A 20,000-nucleotide genomic window follows, 5' to 3' on the forward strand; every position below is an offset into this window, starting at 1 on the left:
TGCATTGGTTTTGACTCTCTCTGGTTAGTGCGCTGGTTTTGACTCTCTGGATAGTGCACTGGTTTTGACCTTCTCTCTGGTTCGTGCACTAGCTTTGACTCTCTCTCTGGTTAGTGAACTGGCTTTGAGTTTCTCTCTGGTTAGTGCACAGGCTTTGACTCTCTCTGGTTAGTGCACTGGCTTTGACTGTCTCTCTCTCTCTCTGGTTAGTGCACTGGCTTTGACTCTCTCTCTCTCTCTCTTTCTTTCTCTCTCTCTCTCTCTCTCTCTCTCTCTCTCTGGTTAGTGCACTGGCATTGACTCTCTTTCTCTCTCTTTAATGCACTGGCTTTGACTCTCTCTTTCTCTCTCTGGTTAGTGCACTAGCTTTGTCTCTTTCTCGCTCTGGTTAGTGCACTGGCTTTGACTCTCTGGTTAGTGCACTGGCTTTGACTCTCTCTCTCTGGTTAGTGCTTTGGCTTTGACTCTCTCTATGGTTAGTGCACTGGCTTTGATTTTCTCTCTGGTTAGTGCACTGGCTTTGACTTTCTCTCTGGTTAGTGCACTGGCTTTGACTCTCTCTCTCTCTCTCTCTCTCTCTCTCTCTCTCTCTGGTTAGTGCACTGGCATTGACTCTCTTTCTCTCTCTTTAATGCACTGGCTTTGACTCTCTCTTTCTCTCTCTGGTTAGTGCACTAGCTTTGTCTCTTTCTCGCTCTGGTTAGTGCACTGGCTTTGACTCTCTGGTTAGTGCACTGGCTTTGACCCTCTCTCTCTGGTTAGTGCTTTGGCTTTGACTCTCTCTATGGTTAGTGCACTGGCTTTGACTTTCTCTCTGGTTAGTGCACTGGCTTTGACTTTCTCTCTGGTTAGTGCAGTGGCTTTGACTCTCTCTCTCTCTCTCTCTCTCTCTCTCTCTCTCTCTCTCTCTCTCTCTCTCTCTCTCTCTCTCTCTCTCTCTCTCTGGTTAGTGCACTGGCTTTGACTCTATCTCTCTCTCTCTGGTTAATGCACTGGCTTTGACGCTCTCTCTCTCTCTCTCTCTCTCTCTCTCTCTCTCTCTCTCTCTCTCTCTCTCTCTCTCTCTCTGGTTAGTGCACTGGCATTGACTCTCTTTCTCTCTCTTTAATGCACTGGCTTTGACTCTCTCTTTCTCTCTCTGGTTAGTGCACTAGCTTTGTCTCTTTCTCGCTCTGGTTAGTGCACTGGCTTTGACTCTCTGGTTAGTGCACTGGCTTTGACTCTCTCTCTCTGGTTAGTGCTTTGGCTTTGACTCTCTCTATGGTTAGTGCACTGGCTTTGACTTTCTCTCTGGTTAGTGCACTGGCTTTGACTTTCTCTCTGGTTAGTGCAGTGGCTTTGACTCTCTCTCTCTCTCTCTCTCTCTCTCTCTCTCTCTGGCTTTGACTCTATCTGGTTAGTGCACTTGCTTTGACTCTCTTGATTATTGCATTGGTTTTGACTCTCTCTGGTTAGTGCGCTGGTTTTGACTCTCTGGATAGTGCACTGGTTTTGACCTTCTCTCTGGTTCGTGCACTAGCTTTGACTCTCTCTCTGGTTAGTGAACTGGCTTTGAGTTTCTCTCTGGTTAGTGCACAGGCTTTGACTCTCTCTGGTTAGTGCACTGGCTTTGACTGTCTCTCTCTCTCTCTGGTTAGTGCACTGGCTTTGACTCTCTCTCTCTCTCTCTTTCTTTCTCTCTCTCTCTCTCTCTCTCTCTCTCTCTCTGGTTAGTGCACTGGCATTGACTCTCTTTCTCTCTCTTTAATGCACTGGCTTTGACTCTCTCTTTCTCTCTCTGGTTAGTGCACTAGCTTTGTCTCTTTCTCGCTCTGGTTAGTGCACTGGCTTTGACTCTCTGGTTAGTGCACTGGCTTTGACTCTCTCTCTCTGGTTAGTGCTTTGGCTTTGACTCTCTCTATGGTTAGTGCACTGGCTTTGATTTTCTCTCTGGTTAGTGCACTGGCTTTGACTTTCTCTCTGGTTAGTGCACTGGCTTTGACTCTCTCTCTCTCTCTCTCTCTCTCTCTCTCTCTCTCTCTGGTTAGTGCACTGGCATTGACTCTCTTTCTCTCTCTTTAATGCACTGGCTTTGACTCTCTCTTTCTCTCTCTGGTTAGTGCACTAGCTTTGTCTCTTTCTCGCTCTGGTTAGTGCACTGGCTTTGACTCTCTGGTTAGTGCACTGGCTTTGACCCTCTCTCTCTGGTTAGTGCTTTGGCTTTGACTCTCTCTATGGTTAGTGCACTGGCTTTGACTTTCTCTCTGGTTAGTGCACTGGCTTTGACTTTCTCTCTGGTTAGTGCAGTGGCTTTGACTCTCTCTCTCTCTCTCTCTCTCTCTCTCTCTCTCTCTCTCTCTCTCTCTCTCTCTCTCTCTCTCTCTCTCTCTCTCTCTCTCTCTCTCTCTCTCTGGTTAGTGCACTGGCATTGACTCTCTTTCTCTCTCTTTAAAGCACTGGCTTTGACTCCCTCTTTCTCTCTCTGGTTAGTGCACTAGCTTTGTCTCTTTCTCGCTCTGGTTAGTGCACTGGCTTTGACTCTCTGGTTAGTGCACTGGCTTTGACTCTCTCTCTCTCTCTCTCTGGTTAGTGCACTGGCTTTGACTCTCTCTGGTTAGTGCACTGGCTATGACTGTCTCTCTCTCTCTCTGGTTAGTGCACTCGCTTTGACTCTCTCTCTCTCTCTCTCTCTCTCTCTCTCTCTCTCTCTCTCTCTCTCTCTGGCTTTGACTCTATCTGGTTAGTGCACTTGCTTTGACTCTCTTGATTATTGCATTGGTTTTGACTCTCTCTGGTTAGTGCGCTGGTTTTGACTCTCTGGATAGTGCACTGGTTTTGACCCTCTCTCTGGTTCGTGCACTAGCTTTGACTCTCTCTGTGGTTATTGAACTGGCTTTGACTTTCTCTCTGGTTAGTGCCCAGGCTTTGACTCTCTCTGGTTAGTGCACTGGCTTTGACTGTCTCTCTCTCTCTGGTTAGTGCACTGGCTTTGACTCTCTCTCTCTCTCTGGTTAGTGCACTGGCTTTGACTCACTCTGGTTAGTGCATTGTCTTTGACTCTCTCTGGTTAGTGCACTGGCTTTGTCTCTCTCTCTGGTTAGTGGTTGGCTTTGACTCTCTCTATAGTTAGTGCACTGGCTTTGACTTTCTCTCTGGTTAGTGCACTGGCTTTGACTCTCTCTCTCTCTCTCTCTCTGGTTAGTGCACTGGCTTTGAATCTCTCATGTTAGTGCACTGGCTTTGACTCTTTCGTGTTAGTGCACTGGCTTTGACTCTGATTAGTGCTCTGGCTTTGACTCTCTGTTTAGTGCCCTGGCTTTGACTCTCTGTTTAGTGCACAGGTTTTGACTCTATCTCTCTCTCTCTCTCTCTCTCTCTCTCTGGTTAATGTACTGGCTTTGATTCTCTCTCTCTCTCTCTCTCTCTCTCTCTCTCTCTCTCTCTCTCTCTCTCTCTCTCTCTCTCTCTCTCTCTCTCTCGCTCTGGTTAGTGCACTGGCATTGACTCTCTTTCTCTCTCTTTAATGCACTGGCTTTGACTCCCTCTTTCTCTCTCTGGTTAGTGCACTAGCTTTGTCTCTTTCTCGCTCTGGTTAGTGCACTGGCTTTGACTCTCTGGTTAGTGCACTGGCTTTGACTCTCTCTCTGGTTATTGAACTGGCTTTGACTTTCTCTCTGGTTAGTGCACAGGCTTTGACTCTCTCTGGTTAGTGCACTGGCTTTGACTCTCTCTCTCTCTCTCTCTCTCTCTCTCTCTCTCTCTCTCTCTCTCTCTCTCTCTCTCTCTCTCTCTCTCTCTCTCTGGCTTTGACTCTATCTGGTTAGTGCACTTGCTTTGACTCTCTTGATTATTGCATTGGTTTTGACTCTCTCTGGTTAGTGTGCTGGTTTTGACTCTCTGGATAGTGCACTGGTTTTGACCCTCTCTCTGGTTCGTGCACTAGCTTTGACTCTCTCTGTGGTTATTGAACTGGCTTTGACTTTCTCTCTGGTTAGTGCCCAGGCTTTGGCTCTCTCTGGTTAGTGCACTGGCTTTGACTGTCTCTCTCTCTCTGGTTAGTGCACTGGCTTTGACTCTCTCTCTCTCTCTGGTTAGTGCACTGGCTTTGACTCACTCTGGTTAGTGCATTGGCTTTGACTCTCTCTGGTTAGTGCACTGGCTTTGTCTCTCTCTCTAGTTAGTGTTTGGCTTCGACTCTCTCTATGGTTAGTGCACTGGCTTTGACATTCTCTCTGGTTAGTGCACTGGCTTTGACTCTCTCTCTCTCTCTCTCTGGTTAGTGCACTGGCTTTGACTCTCTCATGTTAGTGCACTGGCTTTGACTCTCTGTTTAGTGCACTGGTTTTGACTCTATCTCTCTCTCTGGTTAATGTACTGGCTTTGATTCTCTCTCTCTCTCTCTCTCTCTCTCTCTCTCTCTCTCTCTCTCTCTCTCTCTCTCTCTCTCTCTCTCTCTCTCTCTCTCTCTCTCTGGTTAGTGCACTGGCATTGACTCTCTTTCTCTCTCTTTAAAGCACTGGCTTTGACTCCCTCTTTCTCTCTCTGGTTAGTGCACTAGCTTTGTCTCTTTCTCGCTCTGGTTAGTGCACTGGCTTTGTCTCTCTGGTTAGTGCACTGGCTTTGACTCTCTCTCTCTGGTTAGTGCTTTGGCTTTGACTCTCTCCATGGTTAGTACACTGGCTTTGACTTTCTCTCTGGTTAATGTACTGGCTTTGACTTTCTCTCTGGTTAGTGCACTGGCTTTGACTCTCTCTCTCTCTCTCTCTCTCTCTCTCTCTCTCTCTCTCTCTCTCTCTCTCTCTCTCTCTCTCTCTCTCTCTCTCACTCTCTGGCTTTGACTCTATCTGGTTAGTGCACTTGCTTTGACTCTCTTGATTATTGCATTGGTTTTGACTCTCTCTGGTTAGTGCGCTGGTTTTGACTCTCTGGATAGTGCACTGGTTTTGACCCTCTCTCTGGTTCGTGCACTAGCTTTGACTCTCTCTGTGGTTATTGAACTGGCTTTGACTTTCTCTCTGGTTAGTGCCCAGGCTTTGACTCTCTCTGGTTAGTGCACTGGCTTTGACTGTCTCTCTCTCTCTGGTTAGTGCACTGGCTTTGACTCTCTCTCTCTCTCTGGTTAGTGCACTGGCTTTGACTCACTCTGGTTAGTGCATTGGCTTTGACTCTCTCTGGTTAGTGCACTGGCTTTGTCTCTCTCTCTGGTTAGTGTTTGGCTTTGACTCTCTCTATAGTTAGTGCACTGGCTTTGACTTTCTCTCTGGTTAGTGCACTGGCTTTGACTCTCTCTCTCTCTCTCTCTCTGGTTAGTGCACTGGCTTTGAATCTCTCATGTTAGTGCACTGGCTTTGACTCTTTCGTGTTAGTGCACTGGCTTTGACTCTGATTAGTGCTCTGGCTTTGACTCTCTGTTTAGTGCCCTGGCTTTGACTCTCTGTTTAGTGCACAGGTTTTGACTCTATCTCTCTCTCTCTCTCTCTCTCTCTGGTTAATGTACTGGCTTTGATTCTCTCTCTCTCTCTCTCTCTCTCTCTCTCTATCTCTCTCTCTCTCTCTCTCTCTCTCTCTCTCTCTCTCTCTCGCTCTGGTTAGTGCACTGGCATTGACTCTCTTTCTCTCTCTTTAATGCACTGGCTTTGACTCCCTCTTTCTCTCTCTGGTTAGTGCACTAGCTTTGTCTCTTTCTCGCTCTGGTTAGTGCACTGGCTTTGACTCTCTGGTTAGTGCACTGGCTTTGACTCTCTCTCTCTGGTTAGTGCTTTGGCTTTGACTCTCTCTATGGTTAGTGCACTGGCTTTGACTTTCTCTCTGGTTAGTGCACTGGCTTTGACTTTCTCTCTGGTTAGTGCACTGGCTTTGACTCTCTCTCTCTATCTCTCTCTCTCTCTCTCTCTCTCTCTCTCTCTCTCTCTCTCTCTCTCTCTCTCTGGCTTTGACTCTATCTGGTTAGTGCACTTGCTTTGACTCTCTTGATTATTGCATTGGTTTTGACTCTCTCTGGTTAGTGCGCTGGTTTTGACTCTCTGGATAGTGCACTGGTTTTGACCCTCTCTCTGGTTCGTGCACTAGCTTTGACTCTCTCTCTGGTTATTGAACTGGCTTTGACTTTCTCTCTGGTTAGTGCACAGGCTTTGACTCTCTCTGGTTAGTGCACTGGCTTTGACTCTATCTCACTCTCTCTCTCTGGTTAATGCACTGGCTTTGACTCTCTCTCTCTCTCTCTCTCTCTCTCTCTCTCTCTCTCTCTCTCTCTCTCTGGTTAGTGCACTGGCTTTGTCTCTCTCTCTGGTTAGTGCACTGGTTTTGGCTCTCTCTGGTTAGAGCACTGGCTTTGACTCTCTCTCTCTCTCTCTCTCTCTTGGCAGTGCACTGGCTTTGATTCTCTGGTTATTGCACTGGTTTTGACTCTCTGGTTAGTGCACTGGCTTTGACTCTCTCTCTCTCTCTCTCTCTGGTTAGTGCACTGGCTTTGACTCTCTCATGTTAGTGCACTGGCTTTGACACTTTCGTGTTAGTGCACTGGCTTTGACTCTGATTAGTGCACTGGCTTTGACTCTTTGTTTAGTGCACTGGCTTTGACTCTCTGTTTAGTGCACTGGTTTTGACTCTCTCTGGCTAGTGCACTGGCTTTGACTCTCTTTGGTTCGTGCACTGGCTTTGACTCTCTGGTTATTACGCTCACTTTGACTCTCTGGTTAGTGCACTGGCTTTGACTCTATCTCTCTCTCTCTCTGGTTAATGTACTGGCTTTGATTCTCTCTCTCTCTTTCTCTCTCTTCTCTGGTTAGTGCACTGGCATTGACTCTCTTTCTCTCTCTTTAATGCACTGGCTTTGACTCCCTCTTTCTCTCTCTGGTTAGTGCACTAGCTTTGTCTCTTTCTCGCTCTGGTTAGTGCACTGGCTTTGACTCTCTGGTTAGTGCACTGGCTTTGACTCTCTCTCTGGTTAGTGTTTGGCTTTGACTCTCTCTATGGTTAGTGCACTGGCTTTGACTTTCTCTCTGGTTAGTGCACTGGCTTTGACTCTCTCTCTCTCTCTCTGGTTAGTGCACTGGCTTTGACTCTCTCATGTTAGTGCACTGGCTTTGACTCTTTCGTGTTAGTGCACTGGCTTTGACTCTGATTAGTGCACTGGCTTTGACTCTCTGTTTAGTGCCCTGGCTTTGACTCTCTGTTTAGTGCACTGGTTTTGACTCTATCTCTCTCTCTCTCTCTGGTTAATGTACTGGCTTTGATTCTCTCTCTCTCTCTCTCTCTCTCTCTCTCTCTCTCTCTCTCTGGTTAGTGCACTGGCATTGACTCTCTTTCTCTCTCTTTAATGCACTGGCTTTGACTCCCTCTTTCTCTCTCCGGTTAGTGCACTAGCTTTGTCTCTTTCTCGCTCTGGTTAGTGCACTGGGTTTGACTCTCTGGTTAGTGCACTGGCTTTGACTCTCTCTCTCTCTGGTTAGTGCTTTGGCTTTGACTCTCTCTATGGTTAGTGCACTGGCTTTGACTTTCTCTCTGGTTAGTGCACTGGCTTTGACTTTCTCTCTGGTTAGTGCACTGGCTTTGACTCTCTCTCTCTCTCTCTCTCTCTCTCTCTCTCTCTCTCTCTCTCTCTCTCTCTGGTTAGTGCACTGGCTTTGTCTCTCTCTCTGGTTAGTGCACTGGTTTTGGCTCTCTCTGGTTAGAGCACTGGCTTTGACTCTCTCTCTCTCTCTCTCTCTCTTGGCAGTGCACTGGCTTTGATTCTCTGGTTATTGCACTGGTTTTGACTCTCTGGTTAGTGCACTGGCTTTGACTCTCTCTCTCTCTCTCTCTGGTTAGTGCACTGGCTTTGACTCTCTCATGTTAGTGCACTGGCTTTGACACTTTCGTGTTAGTGCACTGGCTTTGACTCTGATTAGTGCACTGGCTTTGACTCTTTGTTTAGTGCACTGGCTTTGACTCTCTGTTTAGTGCACTGGTTTTGACTCTCTCTGGCTAGTGCACTGGCTTTGACTCTCTTTGGTTCGTGCACTGGCTTTGACTCTCTGGTTAGTACGCTCACTTTGACTCTCTGGTTAGTGCACTGGCTTTGACTCTATCTCTCTCTCTCTCTGGTTAATGTACTGGCTTTGATTCTCTCTCTCTCTTTCTCTCTCTCTCTCTCTCTCTCTCTCTCTCTCTCTCTCTTCTCTGGTTAGTGCACTGGCATTGACTCTCTTTCTCTCACTTTAATGCACTGGCTTTGACTCCCTCTTTCTCTCTCTGGTTAGTGCACTAGCTTTGTCTCTTTCTCGCTCTGGTTAGTGCACTGGCTTTGACTCTCTGGTTAGTGCACTGGCTTTGACTCTCTCTCTGGTTAGTGTTTGGCTTTGACTCTCTCTATGGTTAGTGCACTGGCTTTGACTTTCTCTCTGTTTAGTGCACTGGCTTTGACTCTCTCTCTCTCTCTCTGGTTAGTGCACTGGCTTTGACTCTCTCATGTTAGTGCACTGGCTTTGACTCTTTCGTGTTAGTGCACTGGCTTTGACTCTGATTAGTGCACTGGCTTTGACTCTCTGTTTAGTGCCCTGGCTTTGACTCTCTGTTTAGTGCACTGGTTTTGACTCTATCTCTCTCTCTCTCTCTGGTTAATGTACTGGCTTTGATTCTCTCTCTCTCTCTCTCTCTCTCTCTCTCTCTCTCTCTGGTTAGTGCACTGGCATTGACTCTCTTTCTCTCTCTTTAATGCACTGGCTTTGACTCCCTCTTTCTCTCTCCGGTTAGTGCACTAGCTTTGTCTCTTTCTCGCTCTGGTTAGTGCACTGGGTTTGACTCTCTGGTTAGTGCACTGGCTTTGACTCTCTCTCTCTCTGGTTAGTGCTTTGGCTTTGACTCTCTCTATGGTTAGTGCACTGGCTTTGACTTTCTCTCTGGTTAGTGCACTGGCTTTGACTTTCTCTCTGGTTAGTGCACTGGCTTTGACTCTCTCTCTCTCTCTCTCTCTCTCTCTCTCTCTCTCTCTCTCTCTCTCTGGTTAGTGCACTGGCTTTGTCTCTCTCTCTGGTTAGTGCACTGGTTTTGGCTCTCTCTGGTTAGAGCACTGGCTTTGACTCTCTCTCTCTCTCTCTCTCTTGGCAGTGCACTGGCTTTGATTCTCTGGTTATTGCACTGGTTTTGACTCTCTGGTTAGTGCACTGGCTTTGACTCTCTCTCTCTCTCTCTCTGGTTAGTGCACTGGCTTTGACTCTCTCATGTTAGTGCACTGGCTTTGACACTTTCGTGTTAGTGCACTGGCTTTGACTCTGATTAGTGCACTGGCTTTGACTCTTTGTTTAGTGCACTGGCTTTGACTCTCTGTTTAGTGCACTGGTTTTGACTCTCTCTGGCTAGTGCACTGGCTTTGACTCTCTTTGGTTCGTGCACTGGCTTTGACTCTCTGGTTAGTACGCTCACTTTGACTCTCTGGTTAGTGCACTGGCTTTGACTCTATCTCTCTCTCTCTCTGGTTAATGTACTGGCTTTGATTCTCTCTCTCTCTTTCTCTCTCTCTCTCTCTCTCTCTCTCTCTCTCTCTCTTCTCTGGTTAGTGCACTGGCATTGACTCTCTTTCTCTCACTTTAATGCACTGGCTTTGACTCCCTCTTTCTCTCTCTGGTTAGTGCACTAGCTTTGTCTCTTTCTCGCTCTGGTTAGTGCACTGGCTTTGACTCTCTGGTTAGTGCACTGGCTTTGACTCTCTCTCTGGTTAGTGTTTGGCTTTGACTCTCTCTATGGTTAGTGCACTGGCTTTGACTTTCTCTCTGGTTAGTGCACTGGCTTTGACTCTCTCTCTCTCTCTGGTTAGTGCACTGGCTTTGACTCTCTCATGTTAGTGCACTGGCTTTGACTCTTTCGTGTTAGTGCACTGGCTTTGACTCTGATTAGTGCACTGGCTTTGACTCTCTGTTTAGTGCCCTGGCTTTGACTCTCTGTTTAGTGCACTGGTTTTGACTCTATCTCTCTCTCTCTCTCTGGTTAATGTACTGGCTTTGATTCTCTCTCTCTCTCTCTCTCTCTCTCTCTCTCTCTCTCTCTCTCTCTCTCTCTCTCTCTCTCTCTCTCTCTCTCTCTCTCTCTCTCTCTCTCTCTCTCTCTGGTTAGTGCACTGGCATTGACTCTCTTTCTCTCTCTTTAATGCACTGGCTTTGACTCCCTCTTTCTCTCTCCGGTTAGTGCACTAGCTTTGTCTCTTTCTCGCTCTGGTTAGTGCACTGGGTTTGACTCTCTGGTTAGTGCACTGGCTTTGACTCTCTCTCTCTGGTTAGTGCTTTGGCTTTGACTCTCTCTATGGTTAGTGCACTGGCTTTGACTTTCTCTCTGGTTAGTGCACTGGCTTTGACTTTCTCTCTGGTTAGTGCACTGGCTTTGACTCTCTCTCTCTCTCTCTCTCTCTCTCTCTCTCTCTCTCTCTCTCTCTCTCTCTCTCTCTCTCTCTCTCTCTCTCTCTCTGGCTTTGACTCTATCTGGTTAGTGCACTTGCTTTGACTCTCTTGATTATTGCATTGGTTTTGACTCTCTCTGGTTAGTGCGCTGGTTTTGACTCTCTGGATAGTGCACTGGTTTTGACCCTCTCTCTGGTTCGTGCACTAGCTTTGACTCTCTCTCTGGTTACTGAACTGGCTTTGACTTTCTCTCTGGTTAGTGCACAGGCTTTGACTCTCTCTGGTTAGTGCACTGGCTTTGACTGTCTCTCTCTCTCTGGTTAGTGCACTGGCTTTGACTCTCTCTCTCTCTCTCTGGTTAGTGCACTGGCTTTCACTCACTCTGGTTAGTGCATTGGCTTTGACTCTCTCTGGTTAGTGCACTGGCTTTGTCTCTCTCTCTGGTTAGTGCACTGGTTTTGACTCTCTCTGGTTAGTGCACTGGCTTTGTCTCTCTTAGTGCACTGTCTTTGTCTCTCACTGGTTAGTGCCCTGGCTTTGACTCTCTCTGGTTAGTGCACTGGCTTTGACTCTCTCTGGTTAGTGCACTGGCTTTGACTCTCTGGTTAGTGCACTGGCTTTGACTCTATCTCTCTCTCTCTCTCTGGTTAATGCACTGGCTTTGACTCCCTCTCTCTCTCTCTCTCTCTCTCTCTCTCTCTCTCTCTCTCTCTCTCTCTCTCTCTCTCTCTCTCTCTGGTTAGTGCACTGGCATTGACTCTCTTTCTCTCTCTGGTTAGTGCACTAGCTTTGTCTCTTTCTCGCTCTGGTTAGTGCACTGGCTTTGATCCTATGGTTAGTGCACTGGCTTTGACTCTCTCTCTGGTTAGTGCTTTGGCTTTGACTCTCTCTATGGTTAGTGCACTGGCTTTGACTTTCTCTCTGGTTAGTGCACTGGCTTTGACTTTCTCTCTGGTTAGTGCAGTGGCTTTGACTCTCTCTCTCTCTCTCTCTCTCTCTCTCTGGCTTTGACTCTATCTGGTTAGTGCACTTGCTTTGACTCTCTTGATTATTGCATTGGTTTTGACTCTCTCTGGTTCGTGCGCTGGTTTTGACTCTCTGGATAGTGCACTGGTTTTGACCCTCTCTCTGGTTCGTGCACTAGCTTTGACTCTCTCTCTGGTTAGTGAACTGGCTTTGAGTTTCTCTCTGGTTAGTGCACAGGCTTTGACTCTCTCTGGTTAGTGCACTGGCTTTGACTGTCTCTCTCTCTCTGGTTAGTGCACTGGCTTTGACTCTCTCTCTCTCTCTCTCTCTCTCTCTCTCTCTCTCTCTCTCTCTCTCTCTCTCTCTGGTTAGTTCACTGGCTTTGACTCACTCTGGTTAGTGCATTGGCTTTGACTCTCTCTGGTTAGTGCACTGGCTTTGACTATCTTTCTCTCTCTCTCTCTCTCTCTCTCTCTCTCTCTCTCTCTCTCTCTCTCTCTCTCTCTCTCTCTCTCTCTCTCTCTCTCTCTCTCTCTCTGGTTAGTGCACTGGCATTGACTCTCTTTCTCTCTCTTTAATGCACTGGCTTTGACTCCCTCTTTCTCTCTCCGGTTAGTGCACTAGCTTTGTCTCTTTCTCGCTCTGGTTAGTGCACTGGGTTTGACTCTCTGGTTAGTGCACTGGCTTTGACTCTCTCTCTCTGGTTAGTGCTTTGGCTTTGACTCTCTCTATGGTTAGTGCACTGGCTTTGACTTTCTCTCTGGTTAGTGCACTGGCTTTGACTTTCTCTCTGGTTAGTGCACTGGCTTTGACTCTCTCTCTCTCTCTCTCTCTCTCTCTCTCTCTCTCTCTCTCTCTCTCTCTCTCTCTCTCTCTCTCTCTCTGGCTTTGACTCTATCTGGTTAGTGCACTTGCTTTGACTCTCTTGATTATTGCATTGGTTTTGACTCTCTCTGGTTAGTGCGCTGGTTTTGACTCTCTGGATAGTGCACTGGTTTTGACCCTCTCTCTGGTTCGTGCACTAGCTTTGACTCTCTCTCTGGTTACTGAACTGGCTTTGACTTTCTCTCTGGTTAGTGCACAGGCTTTGACTCTCTCTGGTTAGTGCACTGGCTTTGACTGTCTCTCTCTCTCTGGTTAGTGCACTGGCTTTGAATCTCTCTCTCTCTCTCTGGTTAGTGCACTGGCTTTCACTCACTCTGGTTAGTGCATTGGCTTTGACTCTCTCTGGTTAGTGCACTGGCTTTGTCTCTCTCTCTGGTTAGTGCACTGGTTTTGACTCTCTCTGGTTAGTGCACTGGCTTTGTCTCTCTTAGTGCACTGTCTTTGTCTCTCACTGGTTAGTGCACTGGCTTTGACTCTCTCTGGTTAGTGCACTGGCTTTGACTCTCTCTGGTTAGTGCACTGGCTTTGACTCTCTGGTTAGTGCACTGGCTTTGACTCTATCTCTCTCTCTCTCTCTGGTTAATGCACTGGCTTTGACTCCCTCTCTCTCTCTCTCTCTCTCTCTCTCTCTCTCTCTCTCTCTCTCTCTCTCTCTCTCTCTCTCTCTCTCTCTCTGGTTAGTGCACTGGCATTGACTCTCTTTCTCTCTCTGGTTAGTGCACTAGCTTTGTCTCTTTCTCGCTCTGGTTAGTGCACTGGCTTTGATCCTATGGTTAGTGCACTGGCTTTGACTCTCTCTCTGGTTAGTGCTTTGGCTTTGACTCTCTCTATGGTTAGTGCACTGGCTTTGACTTTCTCTCTGGTTAGTGCACTGGCTTTGACTTTCTCTCTGGTTAGTGCAGTGGCTTTGACTCTCTCTCTCTCTCTCTCTCTCTCTCTGGCTTTGACTCTATCTGGTTAGTGCACTTGCTTTGACTCTCTTGATTATTGCATTGGTTTTGACTCTCTCTGGTTCGTGCGCTGGTTTTGACTCTCTGGATAGTGCACTGGTTTTGACCCTCTCTCTGGTTCGTGCACTAGCTTTGACTCTCTCTCTGGTTAGTGAACTGGCTTTGAGTTTCTCTCTGGTTAGTGCACAGGCTTTGACTCTCTCTGGTTAGTGCACTGGCTTTGACTGTCTCTCTCTCTCTGGTTAGTGCACTGGCTTTGACTCTCTCTCTCTCTCTCTCTCTCTCTCTCTCTCTCTCTCTCTCTCTCTCTCTCTCTCTGGTTAGTTCACTGGCTTTGACTCACTCTGGTTAGTGCATTGGCTTTGACTCTCTCTGGTTAGTGCACTGGCTTTGACTATCTTTCTCTCTCTCTCTCTCTCTCTCTCTCTCTCTCTCTCTCTCTCTCTCTCTCTCTCTCTCTCTCTCTCTCTCTCTCTCTCTCTCTCTCTCTGGTTAGTGCACTGGCATTGACTCTCTTTCTCTCTCTTTAATGCACTGGCTTTGACTCCCTCTTTCTCTCTCCGGTTAGTGCACTAGCTTTGTCTCTTTCTCGCTCTGGTTAGTGCACTGGGTTTGACTCTCTGGTTAGTGCACTGGCTTTGACTCTCTCTCTCTGGTTAGTGCTTTGGCTTTGACTCTCTCTATGGTTAGTGCACTGGCTTTGACTTTCTCTCTGGTTAGTGCACTGGCTTTGACTTTCTCTCTGGTTAGTGCACTGGCTTTGACTCTCTCTCTCTCTCTCTCTCTCTCTCTCTCTCTCTCTCTCTCTCTCTCTCTCTATCTCTCTGGCTTTGACTCTATCTGGTTAGTGCACTTGCTTTGACTCTCTTGATTATTGCATTGGTTTTGACTCTCTCTGGTTAGTGCGCTGGTTTTGACTCTCTGGATAGTGCACTGGTTTTGACCCTCTCTCTGGATCGTGCACTAGCTTTGACTCTCTCTCTGGTTACTGAACTGGCTTTGACTTTCTCTCTGGTTAGTGCACAGGCTTTGACTCTCTCTGGTTAGTGCACTGGCTTTGACTGTCTCTCTCTCTCTGGTTAGTGCACTGGCTTTGACTCTCTCTCTCTCTCTCTGGTTAGTGCCCTGGCTTTGACTCACTCTGGTTAGTGCATTGGCTTTGACTCTCTCTGGTTAGTGCACTGGCTTTGTCTCTCTCTCTGGTTAGTGCACTGGTTTTGACTCTCTCTGGTTAGTGCACTGGCTTTGTCTCTCTTAGTGCACTGTCTTTGTCTCTCTCTGGTTAGTGCACTGGCTTTGACTCTCTCTGGTTAGTGCACTGGCTTTGACTCTCTGGTTAGTGCACTGGCTTTGACTCTATCTCTCTCTCTCTCTCTGGTTAATGCACTGGCTTTGACTCTCTCTCTCTCTCTCTCTCTCTCTCTCTCTCTCTCTCTCTCTCTCTCTCTCTCTCTCTCTCTCTCTCTCTCTCTCTGGTTAGTGCACTGGCATTGACTCTCTTTCTCTCTCTGGTTAGTGCACTAGCTTTGTCTCTTTCTCGCTCTGGTTAGTGCACTGGCTTTGATCCTATGGTTAGTGCACTGGCTTTGACTCTCTCTCTGGTTAGTGCTTTGGCTTTGACTCTCTCTATGGTTAGTGCACTGGCTTTGACTTTCTCTCTGGTTAGTGCACTGGCTTTGACTTTCTCTCTGGTTAGTGCAGTGGCTTTGACTCTCTCTCTCTCTCTCTCTCTCTCTCTCTCTCTGGCTTTGACTCTATCTGGTTAGTGCACTTGCTTTGACTCTCTTGATTATTGCATTGGTTTTGACTCTCTCTGGTTAGTGCGCTGGTTTTGACTCTCTGGATAGTGCACTGGTTTTGACCCTCTCTCTGGTTCGTGCACTAGCTTTGACTCTCTCTCTGGTTAGTGAACTGGCTTTGAGTTTCTCTCTGGTTAGTGCACAGGCTTTGACTCTCTCTGGTTAGTGCACTGGCTTTGACTGTCTCTCTCCCTCTGGTTAGTGCACTGGCTTTGACTCTCTCTCTCTCTCTCTCTCTCTCTCTCTCTCTCTCTGGTTAGTTCCCTGGCTTTGACTCACTCTGGTTAGTGCATTGGCTTTGACTCTCTCTGGTTAGTGCACTGGCTTTGTCTCTCTCTCTGGTTAGTGCACTGGCTTTGACTCTCTGGTTAGTGCACTGGCTTTGACTCTCTCTCTCTGGTTAGTGTTTGGCTTTGACTCTCTCTATGGTTAGTGCACTGGCTTTGACTTTCTCTCTGGTTAGTGCGCTGCCTTTGACTCTCTCTCTCTCTGGTTAGTGCATGGCTTTGACTCTCTCATGTTAGTGCACTGGCTTTGACTCTTTCGTGTTAGTGCACTGGCTTTGACTCTGATTAGTGCACTGGCTTTGACTCTCTGTTTAGTGCCCTGGCTTTGACTCTCTGTTTAGTGCACTGGTTTTGACTCTATCTCTCTCTCTCTCTCTGGTTAATGTACTGGCTTTGATTCTCTCTCTCTCTCTCTCTCTCTCTCTCTCTCTCTCTCTCTCTCTCTCTCTCTCTCTCTCTCTCTCTCTCTCTGGTTAGTGCACTGGCATTGACTCTCTTTCTCTCTCTTTAAAGCACTGGCTTTGACTCCCTCTTTCTCTCTCTGGTTAGTGCACTAGCTTTGTCTCTTTCTCGCTCTGGTTAGTGCACTGGCTTTGACTCTCTGGTTAGTGCACTGGCTTTGACTCTCTCTCTCTCTGGTTAGTGCTTTGGCTTTGACTCTCTCTATGGTTAGTGCACTGGCTTTGACTTTCTCTCTGGTTAGTGCACTGGCTTTGACTTTCTCTCTGGTTAGTGCACTGGCTTTGACTCTCTCTCTCTCTCTCTCTCTCTCTCTCTCTCTCTCTCTCTCTCTCTCTCTCTCTCTCTCTCTCTCTCTCTGGCTTTGACTCTATCTGGTTAGTGCACTTGCTTTGACTCTCTTGATTATTGCATTGGTTTTGACTCTCTCTGGTTAGTGCGCTGGTTTTGACTCTCTGGATAGTGCACTGGTTTTGACCCTCTCTCTGGTTCGTGCACTAGCTTTGACTCTCTCTCTGGTTATTGAACTGGCTTTGACTTTCTCTCTGGTTAGTGCACAGGCTTTGACTCTCTCTGGTTAGTGCACTGGCTTTGACTGTCTCTCTCTCTCTCTGGTTAGTGCACTGGCTTTGACTCTCTCTCTCTCTCTGGTTAGTGCACTGGCTTTGACTCACTCTGGTTAGTGCATTGGCTTTGACTCTCTCTGGTTAGTGCACTGGCTTTGTCTCTCTCTCTGGTTAGTGCACTGGTTTTGACTCTCTCTGGTTAGTGCACTGGCTTTGTCTCTCTTAGTGCACTGTCTTTGTCTCTCTCTGGTTAGTGCACTGGCTTTGACTCTCTCTGGTTATTGCACTGGCTTTGACTCTCTCTGGTTAGTGCACTGGCTTTGACTCTCTGGTTAGTGCACTGGCTTTGACTCTCTCTCTCTCTCTCTCTCTCTCTGGTTAATGCACTGGCTTTGACTCTCTCTCTCTCTCTCTCTCTCTCTCTCTCTCTCTCTCTCTCTCTCTCTCTCTCTCTCTGGTTAGTGCACTGGCATTGACTCTCTTTCTCTCTCTGGTTAGTGCACTAGCTTTGTCTCTTTCTCGCTCTGGTTAGTGCACTGGCTTTGATCCTATGGTTAGTGCACTGGCTTTGACTCTCTCTCTGGTTAGTGCTTTGGCTTTGACTCCCTCTATGGTTAGTGCACTGGCTTTGACTTTCTCTCTGGTTAGTGCACTGGCTTTGACTTTCTCTCTGGTTAGTGCAGTTTGTTTGACTCTCTCTCTCTCTCTCTCTCTCTCTCTCTTTCTCTCTGGTTAGTGCACTGGCTTTGACTCTCTCTGGTTAGTGCACTTGCTTTGACTCTCTTGATTATTGCATTGGTTTTGACTCTCTCCGGTTAGAGCGCTGGTTTTGACTCTCTGGATAGTGCACTGGTTTTGACCCTCTCTCTGGTTCGTGCACTAGCTTTGACTCTCTCTCTGGTTATTGAACTGGCTTTGACTTTCTCTCTGGTTAGTGCACAGGCTTTGACTCTCTCTGGTTAGTGCACTGGCTTTGACTGTCTCTCTCTCTCTGGTTAGTGCACTGGCTTTGACTCTCTCTCTCTCTCTGGTTAGTGCACTGGCTTTGACTCACTCTGGTTAGTGCATTGGCTTTGACTCTCTCTGGTTAGTGCACTGGCTTTGTCTCTCTCTCTGGTTAGTGCACTGGTTTTGACTCTCTCTGGTTAGTGCACTGTCTTTGTCCCTCTTAGTGCACTGTCTTTGTCTCTCTCTGGTTAGTGCACTGGCTTTGACTCTCTCTGGTTAGTGCACTGGCTTTGACTCTCTCTGGTTAGTGCACTGGCTTTGACTCTCTGGTTAGTGCACTGTCTTTGACTCTCTCTCTCTCTCTCTCTCTCTCTGGTTAATGCACTGGCTTTGACTCCCTCTCTCTCTCTCTCTCTCTCTCTCTCTCTCTCTCTCTCTCTCTCTCTCTCTCTGGTTAGTGCACTGGCTTTGACTCTCTTTCTCTCTCTGGTTAGTGCACTAGCTTTGTCTCTTTCTCGCTCTGGTTAGTGCACTGGCTTTGATCCTATGGTTAGTGCACTGGCTTTGACTCTCTCTCTGGTTAGTGCTTTGGCTTTGACTCTCTCTATGGTTAGTGCAGTGGCTTTGACTTTCTCTCTGGTTAGTGCACTGGCTTTGACTTTCTCTCTGGTTAGTGCAGTTTGTTTGACTCTCTCTCTCTCTCTCTCTCTCTCTCTCTCTCTTTCTCTCTGGTTAGTGCACTGGCTTTGACTCTATCTGGTTAGTGCACTTGCTTTGACTCTCTTGATTATTGCATTGGTTTTGACTCTCTCCGGTTAGTGCGCTGGTTTTGACTCTCTGGATAGTGCACTGGTTTTGACCCTCTCTCTGGTTCGTGCACTAGCTTTGACTCTCTCTCTGGTTAGTGAACTGGCTTTGAGTTTCTCTCTGGTTAGTGCACAGGCTTTGACTCTCTCTGGTTAGTGCACTGGCTTTGACTGTCTCTCTCCCTCTGGTTAGTGCACTGGCTTTGACTCTCTCTCTCTCTCTCTCTCTCTCTCTCTCCCTCTCTCTCTCTCTCTGGTTAGTTCACTGGCTTTGACTCACTCTGGTTAGTGCATTGGCTTTGACTCTCTCTGGTTAGTGCACTGGCTTTGTCTCCCTCTCTGGTTAGTGCACTGGTTTTGACTCTCTCTGGTTAGAGCACAGGCTTTCACTCTCTCTCTCTCTCTTGGCAGTGCACTGGCTTTGATTCTCTGGTTATTCAACTGGTTTTGACTCTCTGGTTAGTGCACTGGCTTTGACTCTCTCTCGCTATCTTTGAATGGTGCACTGGCTTTGACTCTCTTTGGTTAGTGCACGGGCTTTGTCTCTCTCTCTCTCTCTGGTTAGAGCACTTGTTTTTCTCTCTGGTTAGTGCACTGGCTTTGACTCTCTCTCTCTCTCTGGTTAGTGCACTGGCTTTGACTCTCTCTGGTTAGTGCACTGGCTTTGGCTCTCTCTGGTTACTGCACTGGCTTTGACTCTCTTTGGTTCGTGCACTGGCTTTGACTCTCTGGTTAGTGCACTGGCTTTGACTCTCTCTGGTTAGTGCACTGGCTTTGACTCTCTGGTTAGTGCACTGGCTTTGACTCTATCTCTCTCTCTCTCTGGTTAATGCACTGGCTTTGGCGCTCGCTCTCTCTCTCTCTCTCTCTCTCTCTGGTTAGTGCACTGGCATTGACTCTCTTTCTCTCTCTTTAATGCACTGGCTTTGACTCTCTCTTTCTCTCTCTGGTTAGTGCACTGGCTTTGTCTCTTTCTCGCTCTGGTTAGTGCACTGGCTTTGACTCTCTGGTTAGTGCACTGGCTTTGACTCTCTCTATGGTTAGTGCAATGGCTTTGACTTTCTCTCTGGTTAGTGCACTGGCTTTGACTTTCTCTCTGGTTAGTGCACTGGCTTTGACTTTCTCTCTGGTTAGTGCAGTGGCTTTGACTCTCTCTCTCTCTCTCTCTCTCTCTCTGGCTTTGACTCTATCTGGTTAGTGCACTTGCTTTGACTCTCTTGATTATTGCATTGGTTTTGACTCTCTCTGGTTAGTGCGCTGGTTTTGACTCTCTGGATAGTGCACTGGTTTTGACCCTCTCTCTGGTTCGTGCACTAGCTTTGACTCTCTCTCTGGTTAGTGAACTGGCTTTGACTCTCTCCTGTTAGTGCACTGGCTGTGACTCTCTCTGGTCAGTGCACTGGCTTTGACTCTCTCTCTTGCTCTCTCTCTCTCTCTATCTGGTTAGTGCACTGGCTTTGACTCTCTCTCTCTCTCTCTCTCTCTCTCTCTCTCTCTCTCTGGTTAATGTATTGGCTTTGACTCTCTCTCTCTCTCTCATCTCTCTCTCTCTCTCTCTCTCTCTCTCTCTCTCTCTCTCTCTCTCTCTCTCTCTGGTTAGTGCACTGGCATTGACTCTCTTTCTCTCTCTTTAATGCCCTGGCTTTGACTCTCTCTTTCTCTCTCTGGTTAGTGCATTAGCTTTGTCTCTTTCTCGCTCTGGTTAGTGCACTGGCTTTGACTCTCTCTCTCTGGTTAGTGCTTTGGCTTTGACTCTCTCTATGGTTAGTGCACTGGCTTTGACTTTCTCTCTGGTTAGTGCACTGGCTTTGACTTTCTCTCTGGTTAGTGCACTGGCTTTGACTCTCTCTCTCTCTCTCTCTCTCTCTCTCTCTCTCTCTCTCTCTATCTCTCTCTCTGGCTTTGACTCTATCTGGTTAGTGCACTTGCTTTGACTCTCTTGATCATTGCATTGGTTTTGACTCTCTCTGGTTAGTGCGCTGGTT

Source organism: Carcharodon carcharias, chromosome 12 (assembly GCF_017639515.1).
Source record: "Carcharodon carcharias isolate sCarCar2 chromosome 12, sCarCar2.pri, whole genome shotgun sequence".
NCBI lineage: Eukaryota > Metazoa > Chordata > Chondrichthyes > Lamniformes > Lamnidae > Carcharodon > Carcharodon carcharias.